Source organism: Protopterus annectens, chromosome 3.part1 (assembly GCF_019279795.1).
Source record: "Protopterus annectens isolate FY-2018-M chromosome 3.part1, PAN1.0, whole genome shotgun sequence".
NCBI classification, from domain to species: domain Eukaryota; kingdom Metazoa; phylum Chordata; order Ceratodontiformes; family Protopteridae; genus Protopterus; species Protopterus annectens.
Genome location: NC_056732.1, coordinates 1,769,992,896 through 1,770,013,097, shown reverse-complemented (window position 1 = coordinate 1,770,013,097; position 20,202 = coordinate 1,769,992,896).

Sequence of the window (20,202 nt, the reverse complement as noted above, 5' to 3'; positions counted from 1 at the left end):
AGTGTTGTTGCATGTGTTGCTCAGTCTATTTTTTTTTTTTGTGTGTGAGGCCTCTGTATTTGTTAAATATTTGCATTTCTCACAAACAGAATTTCTGCTGAGTAAGACATCATTATCTTGGAGAATAAGGCAGTTACTACACTTGGATACCAGTTGCTATGAGACAACAGAAGAGAAAGAAGCAGGCTAGCAATTCCATTTTAGTCTAGGTACTGAGAGTTAATTAATTACACCGTGTTGTATATAGTTAATGAGAGTGTTAATGGGCTATGCTCTAGATGAATGTAGTTATGCAGATTTTCTCATGGAGGGTTTTTACTGAGTTATATGAGCTAAATGAGGTTAATTAGGTTTGGCTGGTAGGACTACAGTGCTTGACTAAAGTAAATGAAGTAATTTAAGTTGCAACTGTGTTAATAGCGCAGAGTTGCTATGTAACTAGAATATGAGCTATGGGGAACTGTGGGCTGTAGCAGCTAATTGGAGGATACGCAGTATACATTGTGGATCACTGTACAACTGCAGGTAGCTGACTGCACTTCTGACTATCACTGGCCACACTAATAGGATTAGGGAGAGGTGGGTTGTATTAAGATGGGAAGGAATGAAAATGCATTCACCTATATAGCGCATGTTGCAACTTTGCTGCACTAAGTGAACACTGACAGGAGCTGAAAAAAATTAAAACTAGCACACTGTCCAATAGCAAATGACACTCCCAGGTTTCTACAACAATCTGTAGCCTAGAACTGGCTTGGTGCCCTGTCCACTCTTACTAGTGTAAACCAGGAGCAGTTCTTTGGTAGTTGTCTACCTTTTTGTGCTTTTAGTAATCTGTCACAGTAAACTCTGTGGATAAGCACTTTTCTCAGGTTTTGCAGGGCTGGTGTTTGTCTGTCTGATAGAAATAATTCTAAACCAAAGAAAATCAACATCAAATGAGGGTCCAGAAATTTTCCAAGAATTAATTTATTGAAACAACCTAAAAATAATAAAATGAGTGCTTTCCTGTCATACAAGATACTTCATCAGAATAAATTGGTCCCAGCACAGAGCCTTTAGATAGTGCATAAAAATATTTCATTGGTGGTTCGTTAATTAATAAGAACTGTAGTAGTCTTATTGGGCCAGACAATAAATGCACATTAATAAGCAATGATACACATAGTCCTTGGCAAACAAAAAAGCAGCACAACAAAGTGTACCAAAAAATGTAATTATTAAGAATAATGGTGTAAACAGTATATAACAGATGTAACAAAAAATTTGTAAAAACCTTATGCTGCAACTTGTTAGCCTTCTGTGTTAAACGGGTAATTGAAACACTATCATTCAGATCAGGGGGAAGGTAGCCACCATTCTAAGTTGCCAGTGCAGTTCACGCAGTTATAAGTAATTCTTCAGTCCCTCACCCCGGGATCCAGTGTGATCTTTTCTAAAATACCAAAGTGAAACTTGCTGTAACTGTTACATAGGTTGTAATGTGTATACAGGGCAGTGTTCTCATTCTTGTTGGCAATACCGCGTGTCTTCATAAATGTGTGTTCTGAGATGTCACTCAGTTTTACCAACATGGAATGCCAGACGTCCTGTGCACATCACTAATTAATTCAGGGTTGGTTTTTAAAAATACTTTTTTTTTAAATGTCTATGACTTCCATAGAGAATTGATTGTATTCAACTATTAATGCCCTTTCATATTTATGCTTGCCTCATCCTGATGCGTTAGTTAGACAACTACCCAATAGAGGGTTATACCTATTACCCCATTCATTATACACACCTGACAACAAATTCTCCAGAAGGTGTTCTGGATACCCCCTTGCTAAAAACATTTCCTTTTTCTGAAATTCTACATAGAAATAGAACAAAAGAGCTAAATGTTTGACTTGAGTCCCGTACTTGCTGCTATTTCCGTAGTGTGCCAAAACAAACGGCTGGATAATTGTAGCATTAGATTCTTAAGAATATTTAGTACCCATACATAAGTAAAGTTTGTCTTACCTATAGTTTCCCTCCCAGGTCCAAAATACATATTTGGAAATTAATCGGTTATTTAAGTTTGCTGTTGAAAGCATGGTACAGAAAAATAGTAAAAACAATGCTGACAACATGTCTCCACTCCTTCCTCTTTTGAAATAAATACATGGAGGTTTGTAACTAAACTGTTTTCTTGGGTATCTGCTCTTGGGTAGCAGGACTTAAATTAGCATTTAAAAAAAGACTTCTGTGCTTCTTTCTTGCAAAATCGATTGACTGTGTTGGAGTTAATGAGTTGAAACACTGGCTTTTAACATTTATTTGTGAAGATAACATTGCTGGAATACAAATTGACAGATTTGAAAGTTTGGGGTTTCTCATTTTTCTCCTTGTAGCTGAGGCTATCAGTGGTTGAAGCCCTGGGCCCTGTGAGCCAACTCATGCCACAAGATAAGCTGGACGAACAGCTGCCCAGGCTGATCCTGGAATACTGAGCCTCTACAAGAAGCATCCGGAGGCATTCTAGATCACCAGCATAAGTGACATTACTGTAGGATGTCTATTTTCACAGGTTTGCTTTCAAAAACATAGTCTTGGAAGGCTTTATTACTTTATTGTTTTAATTTTGTAGTTCAGAGTAGCTGTTTTAGGAAATAACTGTTGTAACTAATATAGGCGCATTACTGGGCTGCCCATGTAAGTTCCTTTTTGTAGCTGTTTGCTACTGGGAGACTAGCTGCCTAATTTATGAAGGTATACATGAATACTCATATAATAGAAGAATGCCATTTCCATCCATCCTCGACCCCTTTTCCCATTTTTTCACATAGCACTTTTCTCAGGTTTTGCAGGGCTGGTGTTTGTCTGTCTGATAGAAATAATTCTAAACCAAAGAAAATCAACATCAAATGAGGGTCCAGAAATTTTCCAAGAATTAATTTATTGAAACAACCTAAAAATAATAAAATGAGTGCTTTCCTGTCATACAAGATACTTCATCAGAATAAATTGGTCCCAGCACAGAGCCTTTAGATAGTGCATAAAAATATTTCATTGGTGGTTCGTTAATTAATAAGAACTGTAGTAGTCTTACTGGGCCAGACAATAAATGCACATTAATAAGCAATGATACATATAGTCCTTGGCAAACAAAAAAGCAGCACAACAAAGTGTACCAAAAAATGTAATTATTAAGAATAATGGTGTAAACAGTATATAACAGATGTAACAAAAGATTTGTAAAAACCTTATGCTGCAACTTGTTAGCCTTCTGTGTTAAACGGGTAATTGAAACACTATCATTCAGATCAGGGGGAAGGTAGCCACCATTCTAAGTTGCCAGTGCAGTTCACGCAGTTATAAGTAATTCTTCAGTCCCTCACCCCGGGATCCAGTGTGATCTTTTCTAAAATACCAAAGTGAAACTTGCTGTAACTGTTACATAGGTTGTAATGTGTATACAGGGCAGTGTTCTCATTCTTGTTGGCAATACCGCGTGTGTTCATAAATGTGTGTTCTGAGATGTCACTCAGTTTTACCAACATGGAATGCCAGACGTCCTGTGCACATCACTAATTAATTCAGGGTTGGCTTTTAAAAATACTTTTTTTTTAAATGTCTATGACTTCCATAAAGAATTAATTGTATTCAACTATTAATGCCCTTTCATATTTATGCTTGCCTCATCCTGATGCGTTAGTTAGACAACTACCCAATAGAGGGTTATACCTATTACCCCATTCATTATACACACCTGACAACAAATTCTCCAGAAGGTGTTCTGGATACCCCCTTGCTAAAAACATTTCCTTTTTCTGAAATTCTACATAAAAATAGAACAAAAGAGCTAAATGTTTGACTTGAGTCCCGTACTTGCTGCTATTTCCGTAGTGTGCCAAAACAAACGGCTGGATAATTGTAGCATTAGATTCTTAAGAATATTTAGTACCCATACATAAGTAAAGTTTGTCTTACCTATAGTTTCCCTCCCAGGTCCAAAATACATATTTGGAAATTAATCGGTTATTTAAGTTTGCTGTTGAAAGCATGGTGCAGAAAAATAGTAAAAACAATGCTGACAACATGTCTCCACTCCTTCCTCTTTTGAAATAAATACATGGAGGTTTGTAACTAAACTGTTTTCTTGGGTATCTGCTCTTGGGTAGCAGGACTTAAATTAGCATTTAAAAAAAGACTTCTGTGCTTCTTTCTTGCAAAATCGATTGACTGTGTTGGAGTTAATGAGTTGAAACACGGGCTTTTAACATTTATTTGTGAAGATAACATTGCTGGAATACAAATTGACAGATTTGAAAGTTTGGGGTTTCTCATTTTTCTCCTTGTAGCTGAGGCTATCAGTGGTTGAAGCCCTGGGCCCTGTGAGCCAACTCATGCCACAAGATAAGCTGGACGAACAGCTGCCCAGGCTGATCCTGGAATACTGAGCCTCTACAAGAAGCATCCGGAGGCATTCTAGATCACCAGCATAAGTGACATTACTGTAGGATGTCTATTTTCACAGGTTTGCTTTCAAAAACATAGTCTTGGAAGGCTTTATTACTTTATTGTTTTAATTTTGTAGTTCAGAGTAGCTGTTTTAGGAAATAACTGTTGTAACTAATATAGGCGCATTACTGGGCTGCCCATGTAAGTTCCTTTTTGTAGCTGTTTGCTACTGGGAGACTAGCTGCCTAATTTATGAAGGTATACATGAATACTCATATAATAGAAGAATGCCATTTCCATCCATCCTCGACCCCTTTTCCCATTTTTTCACATGGGTTCATGGTATTCACTTCTGCAGTAACAATCATCTTGGGCCAAGGTTTACACCACCCGGTGGCTAGCCCTGCAGTGATAATTCATTCACACCTTGATCTCGCACACACACTCTCATCTATAGCCAATTTAGAGTGTCCATTGCACCTACTGCATGTCTTTGCAATTTCTAGTAACTCATTACCTACCCGACTTAGTATAGCCAGTTCTTGTTTTTTATTTAAGTAAAGTAGTTAGTAGGCATTGTTAAAATGAAAACCACATAGAGAACAGCAAATTTAGCACCAGGCTTTTTCATTTACCCAATAAAGAGTGCTTCATTTGTCTGTACATGAGCATCTTTATCAGAAGATCACTGATCATGAGGCCTGGAACATTATGGGAGGAGGTCTTTCTATTTTTTTTTATTTGGCCTGAGAAGCTTCATCTATGAAGAGCCCACTTGCAGTGGATGTCTGGGGAGAAAAGCTTCAAGACACTAGCATTAGATGTGATAGACTTAAGTGCAAACATAAATAACAGAAAGTTAATGAAACTTCATCAGAAAGCACCATAATGTAGTGTATTATCCAGACTCATTCTTAGTCACAGTGCAGCTATATAGCAGATCAAAAACAAGACAGTTCATGCATATAATGTATGTTTAGTAATCACACAAAATGTAAAATAGTCTTCACATTTTGGAAAATTTGATAGAAGTACATGAAGAGATTGCAGAGATTAGCACAGCTAGTTATCAACATTATTTACTTTTGAGATTGTAGAGGAGTATTTGGACTCACACAAGGGTTCTCATTAGGAGTGGGTGTGCATCAGGGTTCAGCTTTGGGCCTGCTGCTTTTCACATTGGTGACGGAATGCATGAGCAAGTGGGGCAGAAGGGACAGACCGACAAAATTGCTGAATGTAGATTATGATGCATAACAAGAAGTTCGTGAACAGGAACTTTTGCAAGTGATAGGGGACTGGAATGCAAAACTTTGGGCACGTGGGATGAAACAAGAGTACAGACAAAATAGTGGTCATAGCAGCAAATGTGGGGGGGAAGTCAAAGAAGCTTAAAATTGCAATTGAAGGTAAAATGGTGGAACAGGTAAATAGATCCTTTTTCCTCATCCACAACTACTAGACACTTGGAAGTCTGAATGAAGAAGCTGGAGCTAAATTCAGAAGTGCTGCAGCCAACTGGCATAGTGTATCAGAGATAGTATGTGACAGAAGAATGACAAAGACAGAAACCTGAGCAGTGAAGCCAGAGCAGCTGAGGAAGCTTAATGTGTTGGATATGAAATGCCTGAGAAGTGTATTAAGAATCTGAGTATCTGACAGGTGAAGAAATGAGGATGTATGAGCAAAAGCCAAAGTAGCTGCAGTGAAGGTCAAGAACAGCAGATTATGATGGTTTGCTTGCATGTCCAGAAAAGCAGAAAAGAATGTCCAGCTTAGAGATAGATGGATTGTACAGGTGAAGACCAAAGGCAGGCAGACATGACCGTCAAGGTAGGAGAGTGGCTCTGAATGGAGAGAAGCAGTGAAAGTGTGCGTGGTATCTCAGCCCCATGTAAAAATAGGAAAAAGGGTTTGATGATCGAAGTTGGTGCAGAAGGTTAAGACTCTGAGCCTGTAGTTTCTGTGGTACAGAGTTTGAGTCCTTCAGTTCGCATTCACCTACCATATGACCTTAAGCAGGTCACTATACCCAGGTGGTGCATCCAACAGGCCTACCTGGTTAACAGATGGGTGGTATTATTATCATTATTGGAAGAGATCGAGCAAACAGGAGAATAACTAGATGGGGGAAGGTAAGTTAGGAGGAGCATTCCAACAATAAGGGAAGTATAAAGCAAGAGAGTCAAACTTAATGAGAAGAATGGCAAAGAGCTCATAAGGAGAACAAGGATGTAACATGAGAGAAGGTAAGAAAAGATCAAGGGAGAATATGAAAGTAAAGTAGGTAGGGTAAGGAATGGAATAGGCAGAGTAATGTAGAAAGTGGAAGTGACAAAACTTGCATTATTACTAATTCTTTAGGTAAAATGGTGCCATATACCATGTGCTGATAACTCCATGTAATACCACGGTGTCAGAACTATCCAGCAGTTAGTTACAAGCAGATGTAGTGGGGTCTATGTTCACATATCAAAAAGTAAAATACAGCAAATGGCTACTAATCAGATGTTAAACAGTGAAAGTTTAACGTTCCGAAAACACATAACAACTAAAAATAATTCAACAAATGGCCGTAGTTGGCCAACAAACAGGAAGTACCACAATGCATAACGTTTGCAAAGGAAACCTTTTAAATCTGCCCTATTCCCCACTGTAGTGCGATCTTGGAGTTGTTAAATATATAGTTGGGAGGGTGTGTGTGGGGTGCAGTCTCCCACGTTGGTTGGTTACGTTCGCAATGTTGCCCAACTATGGCTATTCAATTAATTATTTTTCGTTCTCACGCATTTTTGGAATGTTAAGCTTTCGTTGTTTAATGTTCGATTAGTAGTTGTTCACTGTATTTTGTTTTTTCAATATGTGAACACAGACCTGATGTAGTGGCAGGTTTGGAGTTTGCTTGATTCTTGCAGGAAGTTCATTAGTCTGAGAAGCACAACACTCAACTTCTTTGCTCAAGAATTCCAGATCAAGGTAAAATGGGGGGACAAAGACCCAAATTCAGGGTGGAGTTTTCCTTTAAAGCTACATTCTTTCCAAAATGTAGTCACTACACATCAGTAAGTGTTGCCTCTAGGGCTCAGCTTTACACTCTCTGACAACCTCTTTATCTGACAATAGTTTAATACTAAATCTTTCCATATCCAAAGGGTAAGCCGCTCCCTGAGTCCACTCCTTTTTTCTCATCTCAGTCCTATTTGCAGTATTAACGTTAAACACCTAGGATTTATACTTGACTCACAGCTATCTTATCATTTTTATTTATTTAACATTTGTTTCCCGGGAAAGTCTGACTTGGAATGGAGCCAATTTTCAGCAGAGGCCCGGGGAGAAACACTCCAGATGTATGCCTTTGTAACATGGGAGGAAACCCACATGAATGCAGGGAGGACATGCAGACTCCACACAGAAGACACTACAGCAGAGAATCAAACAGGAGAACCTCTTGCTGTGAGGCGACAATGCTACCACTAGTATCACTGGTAAGGAGATTCACCAACACTTAGATATTCTCTACAGGGTAAAACATAACCATTCCATTCCAGTAATGTTAGCATTACACAGTGCATGTTCATAACTCATCTACCTTTGGTAGTATGGTCTTGTGCAATCTGAAACCAGGTGTTTTACAGTGTCTATGTGAAGCCTGTAATATATTACAAGGTCTGTTCTGGAGGAGTCTCATTGTTCTCACCATTATTATACGTTACCTTATGTAGAATGCCTGTCTCTTTCTAATAACATTGGCTTTAAAGATCACCATTTCTCCTTTACTTCTATTGGATTTCTCTTTTCATGATTTTATATACATACTGCTGGGTATGATGGGACTAAAATTGGTAACAGTAGCTAGGCTAGAATGAAGGGGCAGCCAACCCAATTGCAAGATGTCAGGGGGGCATGGTCCTATGTGTCGGCTTCTTAATGATGATACTGCATTTGCCAGTGGTTCAGCACAACACCAGCATTCACCTTCGGTGTTCTTGTTGTTAAGTTTAGCTGTAGCAAATCTCACAGTTACATCTGTAGAAAGTGACTTGCTACTGTTTACAGAAAATACTTTTTTTGTATTTATCCACAATTTAGAGTTGAGGGACGCAGTTTGGGAAGAATGTAACAGACCTGGCTTGGAGCTCCAGATCGGGGAAAGGGATCTTTTTTTATTTTGGCTTCCCTCCTTTGTGAATTGTTATTACTACATTTGCCAACATTTGTTTTCAGATATGACCAGAGATCATTCATTCCAATAAAAATAAATGCTTATATAAACAGGCTCACTGTGTCAGAAAATAATGCTAGTCTGTAGTTCTCATTTAAGTACTAGATTGCACAGAGAACTTATTGCACAGTTGACATATTATTATTATCATTGAAGAAAGATGATTTTTAATTACTTGAATACGTTGTAGAACGTGAGAGCTGGCACTAGTCACCTCTCTGTGACTTAAAGAAATCAGCTTTTGGTTAAGCTAAAACATACACATTCTCATGGCTAATATTTTTTTTTACAGAAAACTGACATTTGTGTATAAAGACAGAAAACACATGAGCTGGTTCTTTAAGTAATACTTTTTTCACAGTCTGCTCAAATTTTCTGGACATTTTACTTTAGCTCAGTCACTCCAATCAAAAATCAGTTAGAAAGTCAAAAGATAGTCAGAGACAAATGCCTTAAATCAAGGCTTATATTATTGGTTTGTGAACTATGAAAAAAGATGACATAAGAATAAAATGTTTGTATTGCAAGAGGTTCCCAAGAATAGAAAGTCAAAAACTGTAGCACCACAATTACCCGTTTTAAAGACTTAAACTTTGCCTCTGATATAAATAGGACCTGCTGGAGACAGAGGTATGTATACCAGAGACTGCCCCGTCTTTGGAACAGGCTCCCCATTTACGTGAAGCAGAGTTCTTCCCTAACCCATTTCAAGTGCAAGTTGGACAACTGGATGGGAAACTAGAAATTCATCCCTGGTTTGGCATCTATGTCTCTAATGGACACAGGTAACCTATAAATGGCTCATCTCCCAGGCCAATGCTTACACTTATCAAAGGTATCAGAATTTGTTAGATGTGGGATGCATGGCTAGGCTTAAAAACGCCCTTATGGTCGTTATCGTAGTAAATACCTATGAAACTGTGTAGTATGTAGCTCAGCTTAGTGATCATTGTATTCCCTGTTTTGGTATAAAAATCTAAATTTTCAAAAGTCAGAGAAAACTCCAAAATCAGGGTCAGTTCAGAAGGTACGGCCCAGTAATAAAATGCTGTATTAGTTAACTGCAGAGTCAGAGTTGATTCATCTAGTGTCCATTGGTGACCACTCCCAAAGTAACACCCCACCCCCTCACTCAGCAAAACAAAAAGGTCTGCGATCTGGTACCTGATGCTACAGAAATGTAGGAGCCAAAAAGATCCTGTTTCGACACATATATCCATATCTCTTTTAACTAGCCCTAATGTTATAGCATGCCCATGACTTTGCCCTGTTTCTCCTCATGGCAGACAGACATCTGTGCAAGGCAAGTTCACTACCAATGTAGCAGAAGTCAGTGTTCGAGAATCTAGAGGTGTCTTGAGGGCTTACATATGAAGGAGCAGTTGGCTCCAGGATGGGGAGTCATTGCCCAGAGTTGTTAAACTACTAGTGAAAGTTTTGGAGGTGGGAACTTTGAACCATATTATCTGGGAAGAAATGGCGAGTCAGAGGCACTGGTCTATACGACCAATTAAGGCATTACCTGAACTTTTTATCGAAACCTTTTACCTACCAAAAGACTCTTATTCTCCAAAAGCTGGAATGGTGCATCAAAGATGTTGTTTTACATCCTAGAGTTTTATGTAATATACTGCAAGTACCACATATTGAGAGATTTCATATATCTGTACTCCAATTACAGGTTACCTAGTTGAAAGACAACAGAGACATCATTACCATTTCCCAGTAGGAGGCCCAGCAAATGCAACTTTGTATTACTTTTCTCATTTAACCTCTGGAGCTAATATCTCTCACTGGTGGAGAGGATTTTATGTTACGTATTTTGTACTGGAGAAAAAAAACACTGACTGTTCACCAGTATTGAATTCATTGAGAGATGAGAAGAGATTTGTGCTTTCGTTAATTTGATATTAACTGAAATCTGTTTACAAATTTGTTTTCCACACAGCATTTTTTCTAACATAGTGCCACAGTTGTAGCTAGGCTCTCTTACACTGCTACTGCTTAACAGAAGTTATTAAATCATATACAAGTGATTTTGAGTTCCACCTGTCGAAATATATTTTCAAAGTTTATGGCAAGTTGTCTGCATTTAAGTCTGTTACAGTAAAGGAGGTTGAAAACAATGAGAAACAGCCTTGTGACATGCAAAATTTGCTTTTGAAAAAACAATTACAATTTCTCAACCCCTGGATTCACAGGATAATAGGAGATTACTAGGCTATCAATCCAGAGGTCATTTTAAGCCTAGCCGCTATCCCCGGTAAGTATTTATGGTGCCCCATCCAGTCATCCAGGTTCCTCTTGAAGAGTGCGATAGACATGTTCTGTTTCACATGAGTTGGTAGCCTGTTCCAGAGACCTGGTAGTCACTGGGAGATAAATCTGTCCCTCCAGCATGTCATATTTAAGTCGTAGACCATATTTATGCCCTAGAACAAGTAGCCATAGTCCCATTTGATTTACTGATATGCAGAAGTTCATTAAGTTTGGGTCTTGGATTGCTCTGTAGGTGAAGCATAAGTCTCCCCTAAGAAGTCTGTATGACACAGAGTTAGCCAGTCTGTGTAAAGCACATGCCCCTTGATCAACTTTGTTAGAAACCTATGAGGTCTCGCCATTTGCTGCAGTCACTTTGTACAGTACATACCAAATGGGGCGTTATACTCAATTATGGGCCAGATTAATGCTGAGTATAAAGGGGTTATAACCTCTTTTGCTCTTGAGGCAATGCCTTTACTAATTAAATGTGCTACATAGAAAGCTTTCCTTACTACAGTAGATACATGGTGGTCAAAGTTACGGTTGCAGTCAACTTGTGTGGTCCCAGGTTCCTTACCACTTTGTGGGTACTTAGGATATTGTTTTTGATTTGATAGTGTGAAGGGACATTGTTTGTGCCGAAGGGAATGATGATGCATTTCTTTGCATGCAGTTTGAGACTGTGACTAATACACCAGTCAATCTGCATGTGACCCTCCTGGAGAATACTGACATCATTTGGGGATTCAATGATTGCACTTAGTTTGCAGTCATCTGCAAACTTGGTCAGCCACAACCCCTTAGTTTTGACCTGAACTTCTGAGAAGTACATACCAGACATTAGGGAGCACAGCACTGACCCCTGTGGCACCGCAGTGGTGAAAGGTCTGCTGGTTAATGTGGAGTCACCCACTTTGATAGTGTCTGTGTCCGATTTCTGAGCAAATTAGCAACCCATCGTATAACAAAGGAGTCTACGTTCAGTCTGCTAAGTTTATCAGTAATGTCTCAATGTGGGATTGTGTTGTAAGACTTTGCCAAGTCGAGGTATGCTGTGTGCACAGAATTGCCCTCATCAGAGGCCCTGGTCACATTTTCAAAGAAGTCCACCAGATTTAACAAGCAGGATCTGCCTTTGACAAAGCTGAATTGGGTAGGATCCAGGGTTTGGAGATCACCTACGTCTTTATTTATGAGTTCCATAATGACACTTTCCATGGCCATATTGTAATTCCCTGGGTCTGTTGCTAGGCCACCATTGTGGAGGAGAATGACTGTTGCTGTTCTCCATTCTGCAGGAAGAAAGCCTGTGGTTAGGCTATGATTGAAATGGGTACTTAATAGTGATGCTAGTTCATATTTTAGCCTGTTTAGAAGACAGCATGAGATGTCGTCTGGTCCCACAGAGGCTGTGTTTTTTGCCATGGACAAGGCTTTGAGGACCTGCTCTTCAGATATGTAGGGGGCTGGAGTTTGCTGGAAGTTTTGTGATAAGTTGGGGGGATAAGGGAGTGAAATTTTCACTATCCACTAGCAGGGTTGCTATCTCTGTTTGCTATCTCTGTCGGGTCAGTGTGTGTGATACCGTTGGTCACTAATAATGTACATGATTGGGTCCAAGCTTTTAAGTTACATACATAGCAATGAAAGGCCTTATGGTTATCCTTGTCTGTACTTGCTAAGTTTCCCTCAAAGGAGCCCTTAGAGGATTTGACAAGTAATCTTATTTGCCTGTTGAGACTGATGATAGTGCTTATCCATTGTTGGCACCGTGTATTTGTTTGCTTGGACAGTAACTTTTTGCGTTTATTGTAACGTTTGTTGATGTTGGATGTCCACCATGGCAGCTTGCTTTTACTTAGGGCTCTAGCTTTGATTCTCTCTGGAGTAGCCACGTTTATATACTTATGCAGGTGGCTCTACAGGGCTTTATTGTAAGCTTCGGAGTTTTATCACTTCCAGCTGAGGTGGGGCTTGGAATGCATTTATATCTTTGCCTAGGAAGATATAGTTTGCCTTGGTGAAGTTTTTTAGCCTGATTTCACCCCTTGTGACTTTTGGTATTAGTGTCAGCTCAAAGATGACTGTTTTGTGGTCAGATTTAAGTAATGAGTGTCTGACAGTTATGGCAGTTCATCTGTTTGACATGTTAATGAGGACCAGATCGGGAATGTTTGCTCCACTTGTTAGGGTATGAAAAGTTTGTTCCAGGGCAGTAGTGTGATCTCACACACATGTCTATCAACTGCCTAGCTGACAATTTACGGTCGACTATGCAGAGGTGTCAACCTAACGCACAATCTAGTCAGTAGAATACAAACACACACATAAATGTACATTTATCATATTGTGTGTGTGTGTGTGTGTGTGTGTGTGTGTGTGTGTGTGTGTGTGTGTGTGTGTGTGTATATATATATATATGTGTGTATATATATATATACATATATAGATATATATGTAACCAAAAACCAAAGCTGAGTACTAAAACAAAAAAATAGCCGAAACCTTGTACGGAACCACTAATGTAGTAGAAAGTTATACTGACGAAAAACACAAAAAGAAAAAAATGCAAGCACTTTAATAATCCATTTTAGCACTTTCATCTCCAATAGAGACTTCTTCAGAAATGATAGATATATATGTGTTTACACGTATGCACACACACACACACACACACACACACACACACACACACACACACACACACACATTATACATATACAAATACAAGATGCCAACATTCATGTGGTAGCTTTGTAAGAGCTGCAGTGACTTCCTTGGGAGGTGCATGCAGACTTCCACATAATATGCTCCTTGCAGCCTAGAGATCACCAAGCTCTTACTGCTACTGTGGCATGCTTTTACTACATTCCTTCCCCTTGGATAGGCAAGCCAGCACTGGGCTCTCACCTTCCCAACCTCGTCCCCCAGTGCCCATATAGGTATTCAGTCCCAGGTCATCTGGGCCATAGTAGATGCTTTATCCCTCTGTGACATGGGTCTGAGTTGAATTGCATTACCTTCAGGCTGTCCTACAACTTGAAGACATCTATGCTGGTGTGGTTACTGAGACTGTTTTTAAGTGTAAAGACAGCAAACCTTCATGCTTGGGTTTCTATGTATAATATGTATTTTGGCCAGGTGGTATCTGTGGAGGCAATTCCATATTTGTCAAGGACTCCATGTCTGCCTGGCATAATGCCAGAAACCCAAAAATTTATCTCACTGAACTCTAAGTTAGTCTAAACAAGACAAGCTGTCAATGGCTCCCTATGGAAATGGTGGCACTTGAAATGCCGAATGCCGACAAGCAGAAAAAAAAGACCAAAAACTCAGAAAAAGATCAAATTTTGAAGAATTCTCTTCTCCTTTAAATTTCTTTTTGCAAACCTATTTATGCCATGTCAAGATCACCATACCTTGGAGAAGAGGGAATATTCAGGAAAATGGCCATCTCAGACCTAATACCTGTAAGCCAGCTTTTTGACCATTCAGTTCTCCGTGTTTCAGGTACAGGACACTCTAGTTGTCCATGATTACTAAATGAACATAAAGCAATACCTTATGCTAGAAGCACTTAGACTGCCAAGGTAGTGTATCCACAGTCATTCTTAAACTTAATAAAAAAAACTTGCTGGAATAGATAGATAACAAACCAACTAGTGGATATAATATTCTTGACATGATTACAATTAATATAATCACTAAATGAACAGACCATCATTTTTTTCCATACATGATTAAGTACAACAATGAGTTGGAGGTCTTTCTCTTTCAAAGTCCCTAACCCCTTGCAGTCAATTCTAAAGTCAAGGATTTCAGATGAGCAAAACTCATCAGACTCTGTGATAAGCAATCCAAATTATAGCTGCTATTTATGGAAAGGAGTTTGTTCACACTTAGAGAAATGTCTAGACTAGGTCATCCCACCTAGGGCAAAATATAATTAGAAGTTTAAGAAAACAAAACATACCATTGGTTAACCAGTTTAAATAAATTCCCCAACAAGGGGAAAAAATCTGAACTACAACAGATCTCACATTCTTCATATGAAAGTTTGGATGAGAAATATTAATAAGCAAGTAAAAGTTACTATAAACGTTAGTAAGACAAATCAGAAAATTCAGTTTTCTTTTCCAGCCAGGAATTATTCTAAGCCCCTTTTTATTTACATTACAAAATGAAGAAGCACTGCGGTGGTGGTGCTGCGGTAGCATTGTCACCTCACAGTAAGACGTTGTCCTGTTCAATTCTCAGCTAAAGCGTCTTCTGTGTGGAGACATGCGTGAATGGGCATACCTCCGTGGAAGTTTGTGCGTCAGAGCTGGCAACTCGGTACGTAAAAATCTACTGCCAATCAGTAGCGGACCGGAGTTCCGCTGTGACGACCCCTAACCAGGAAAAGTCGAAAGAAACAACAACAACAACAACAAAATGAAGAAGCAACACCCATTAATAGTCTGAACTTACCCAAAATGGTTAGACCCACTCAGACCCCGGAGATATAGAAAATATTTTATTTATGTATTTATTTATTTTGCATCTGTTAACTGGGAAAGTCCAACTGGACACAAGTCCTTTTTCAGTGGAAGCCCGGGGAGAAAAGCTCCACAAGAAACAAATACAAATAAAATTAGCAGTAATGTAATTGATTAAGGTACATATAAAATGTATACAGATACATCAAATATTACATGATCTAAAATGTAAGAATACAGGTAAATCAATAGTTCATGCAGTTTACAGACTTTTCAGAAACGTCATGTGTCACAGAATCAAACAGAGATTTCTTGTAATACATGTTCAGTGACACTAAGGATAATAGTGTATTGGGGGTAAGACTAGCTGGGACTGGTACAAGTACCCAGCCAGTTATTAGCTAGGTGAGTTTTTAGTCATTTTTTAAACTGTAATAAGGAAGAATTGGATGCTATAAGAGTGGGCAGTGTCTTCTCTAATTTCATACCTAAAATATGGAATCGAGACTCTCCTGCTTTATTGCTGGCTTTAGCAGGGGTGGCTCGTGCTATTGGGCTGCAGGACTGCAGCCCCCCCCCCCCCCAGCTGTAAAACAGAAAAGAAAAGAAAAAAGAAAAATAAAAGTAAAACAAAAAGAAAACAAACACGAGTCTCAGAACATTGCTCATGCGCACTTGTGGCATTTCCCGCTATCTGGACTGCTGCTGAACCAGTCTGGAACACGCACACACAATCCATGCTGTCTCACCAGCCATCTGGATTAGGAAGACAGCATTCAGCAGCAGATATTCCAGAAGTCTATGCAGCTTCGACTGCATAGACTGGAAGGGGATCAGACTGCAATGTCTGCAGGCTGAGTAGCACCCAGCTTGCTCTCATGGAAAGGGAAATGACTAGGATGAGCCTTGCAGGAAGGGGAAGGACTAGGACTTCCTCTCGTCATGGGCTTTTGTACTCCAGGAAAGAAAGTGAACTTGCAGCAATGGATTTTACTGCAGGAAGGAAACTGGCATTTACAACGGATAAGGAAACTGGTGTTTACATAAATTCAGCAGGTTGTTGCAGCATTCATATAGATTATTATAAGCTCCACTGGTATGTTTTCATGTTATTAACACCTATGCTTGTTAACTGAACTACATCATAAAACAAAATATGTTATGTCATTTCTCACTGTGTACTTGTACAGGCAATCACAAACATATGTAGCTTATGCCATAATGTTGACAAAATTCATTTCTACATGTCACTAGCCTTCCAAAATGTTTGAGAAAAAGTCATAATTCTCAAATTTTGCATTATCTAGAAGTTTAAAGTGTTATGTTAGAAGGTGCATGTGTTACATTCTGCTTTTATTGTCATCTTCAACAAAGTAACCCTGTCACTCAAAATATAATGACAAGTATCTACTACACCTAGTAAAAAATATTCTTGCAGGGAACTTGTGGTATCTGAATGCCATTAACTTAATTTATTAAGGTTAAAAGGTAAATGACTGGAGCACTCATTTTATTGGACTGCTGTAAAACTAGAACTTTGTTTAATTCGTCCCTAAGCATTTCTATATAATCATTTTCCCTGTAAGATCAGTATTTCAGTAATCTGATTACAGTCAGATGTTAAATCTGAAACAGACAGCTCTAGTCTTAAATACATTATGTCAAGAGGTTCCGCTCAAGGGAGGTGATTAGGTAGGGAATAAATGACAAGCCACGGAATGAAGGGGTTGAACCCTAACCTTCATGCTTGTGAGTAAAACAGCAAGTCTTGATGGATGTAAGCTGTTTTTCTGGAAAGGGAGTGAATGATACAGCTGATGGTAGTCACTTTACATTATGATTGTGGCATTGTATGCAATGATGCTGTCCTGTAAAACAATATAAATAAATAAAAAATAACCTTTTAAATTTTATCTTTTCAGCAGGTAAGTAAACTAGTCCATTTTGGGCCCATTAAATCCATATTCCATTTCACAAGGAAAGGAAAATGTGTGTGTGTGTGTGTGTGTGTGTGTGTGTGTGTGTGTGTGTGTGTGTGTGTGTGTGTAATGCCCCAATTAAATATATCTGGTGGCTAGACTCAAACCCTGTACCTTGGGAGCAGATAGCAAGAGCTTGAATTCCCTACTTACCACCACTTGTGACATTTTTGCCTCATATTTTTATTCATGTGAAATTTTTGGTCAGACTTCATATTCTTCAGAAAGTACATTAACACAAAAACTTTTATTCTAGCAATCTTCTGTTTATGAGATGAATATTTGAAATCTGTCCCTATTTTCAGGGCTGCATTCCCCCATTATTGGCTTTGTCCAGCTTTTTGTGCTAAGAGGTTGAGAGATATAGAGAGAACTGAATTCACTGAATATGTTTGAGGGCTGTATTCCCCCATTATTGGATTTGTCTAGGTGTTTTGTGCTAAGAGGTTGAAAGCTATGGTGAGAACTGAAGTCACTAAATGATAGCCATTTAAGTTTCATTCTACATGTCTTTCAAGAAACAGCTGATTTGGCTTAGCTGTATTTTGCTCTGATTGTAGTGCACAGGGTCCAGGGTTCAAGACTTGGCAATGAAATGCATGGTGGTAACACAGCATTTTATTCTAGCAACTTTTAAGATTATACAAGCAATGTTTAAAATGTGTCCCTAGTTTTTGGGTTTTGTTCCCCCCTCCAAATAAATGTTGGCTTTTTCCAGATTTCTTGTGCTCCAAAGTTAAGAGATGCAATTGAGTGTCGAGTGGATTTTACAAGGAGCTGAGAGCTTGAAGAGAAGTTTAATGCTGCCTATGCTGAGTCTGCTTGTATTGTTAATAGCACAACAGGTAGTGTACTTGCTTTTGATGCAGAAGGCTATGCGTTCTACTCTTACAGTATATAAATGCATTGCTGATACTGTACTGTGTTGACTTTTAAGGGAGTGGATGCTGCAGTCCTGAGAATGTCCTCTTTGGTGGAGATACCTAGTAACGATGAACCTGTTATCAGTTTGCCATCTGTTCCCTATTGCAATATTACTAGCTTTTCATTTTTTTAATGTAACATAGGCAGTTTATTCCTCAATGGCCGGTATGACCCTGACCCCGAGCAGCATCTTACCCTCACCAAGAATGATGCCACAGTACAAAGACAAAATGATCAGCTTTAACAATTGGCTTAATTACTGGTGTCATTCTAAGGGGATCCAATGTCTGTCTGCTTGGGATGACATGCTTGACAAGCCACGCTGCTTTGCAAGGGATGGCTTGCACCTGTCACCCCTGGGCTTCCGGAAATTGGCCCAGGCTCTTGCCACCCCCATAGTGTCTTTTTTAGGCAAGGCTCAAAAGACAAACCCACCTCCCTAGAAAACACAAGTGAAAAAAAACTAAGGGTAATGCTGCTCAATGCCAGAAGTCTAAACCTCAAGATGCACGCTCTCGAAGCCCTCCTCAGTATGGAGAACATCGACGTCTGTGCAGTGACTGAAACCTGGTTCAAGGCTCCTGAGAGCACCCCGCACTACCAGGTTTTACCTCATATCATGCTTTCCGGCCCCAAAACTTGGACCGAACCACAAAAGGAGGGGAAGTATCCATATTCATCAAAGATACTCACACCTCCAGGTTAGTGGCAACGCACGAAGCATCGGAAACCATCCAAGTGCAACTAACCATAGGCAAAACTGCCCTACAGTTTGCAGCATGCTACAGACCACCCTCTCAAACTCAGGAACCCCACTCAGCCTTCCTGAAGACACTGGAGAGTATGAATGTCTCTCCAAATACCATCATATTGGGAGACTTCAACTACCCAAACATAGACTGGGAACATTACTCAAGCCCCAACACCCTAGCCCAAAGGTTCCTAGAATTCATAAACTCAAATGCGATGGAACAACTAGTCACCATTCCCACAAGAGGAGATAATATACTAGACCTGATCGTCACAAACATGGGGACAAAATGTTCCACACCGGAAGTATACCCCTCATTGGTGAGATCAAACCATAAATTAATCTCACTGGAAATCCACATCCCGCCCCCACCCCCTGCACAAAAGACCACAGTGAAGAACTTCTAAAAAGCCAACTTCACACTTCTTAAGACTGAAGTGGTATCCTTCAAGGCCCCTGGGCCAGTGGAAACCACAACCCACACCGCTGAATCCTTTATAAATGCCTTCTACAGGCACCTTCAAGAATGCATGGATCATGCAATCCCTAATAAAACCAAGACCCATTCCCCCAAAGGCAGGCACCCAGTCTGGTGGACCCCAGCCATTAACAAACTTTACAACAGGAGGAGGAAGCTACTACATGACAGAGCAAAATCCCTAAAAGGGAAGGCATCTCTGATCAGTACTAGCAAAAAACTACGATCACTCATAAAATCATCCAAGGCCAACTTTGAGAGAAAAATCGCAAAAGACACAAAAGATAATCACAAGGCCTTCTTTAGCTATGTTAGAAACCTGGGTGGAAACTCCCAGATATGCTCAGAGTTAGTCCAAAATGACACAAAATACACTGAACCCACAGACATTGCCAACATTTTGGCAGACAGGTTCAGTGCAAATTTATCCTCCCCCTCCCCCCCAAAAGGAGAAATATCTATCCCAGCAGAGTGTAGCCTCCCTAACATCTCAGATGCCCAGGTGAGAGCCGCCCTCTCCAAAGCTAAAAACACAGCATCAGTGGGACCGGACGGTGTCCCGGGCTGTGTGCTACATGAACTCCAAGAGGAACTAAACCCGCACATAAGGCTGCTGTTTAATCTTAGCCTTATTACAGGATACGTACCCAAAGAGTGGCGTACAGCAACAGTGGTCCCACTCC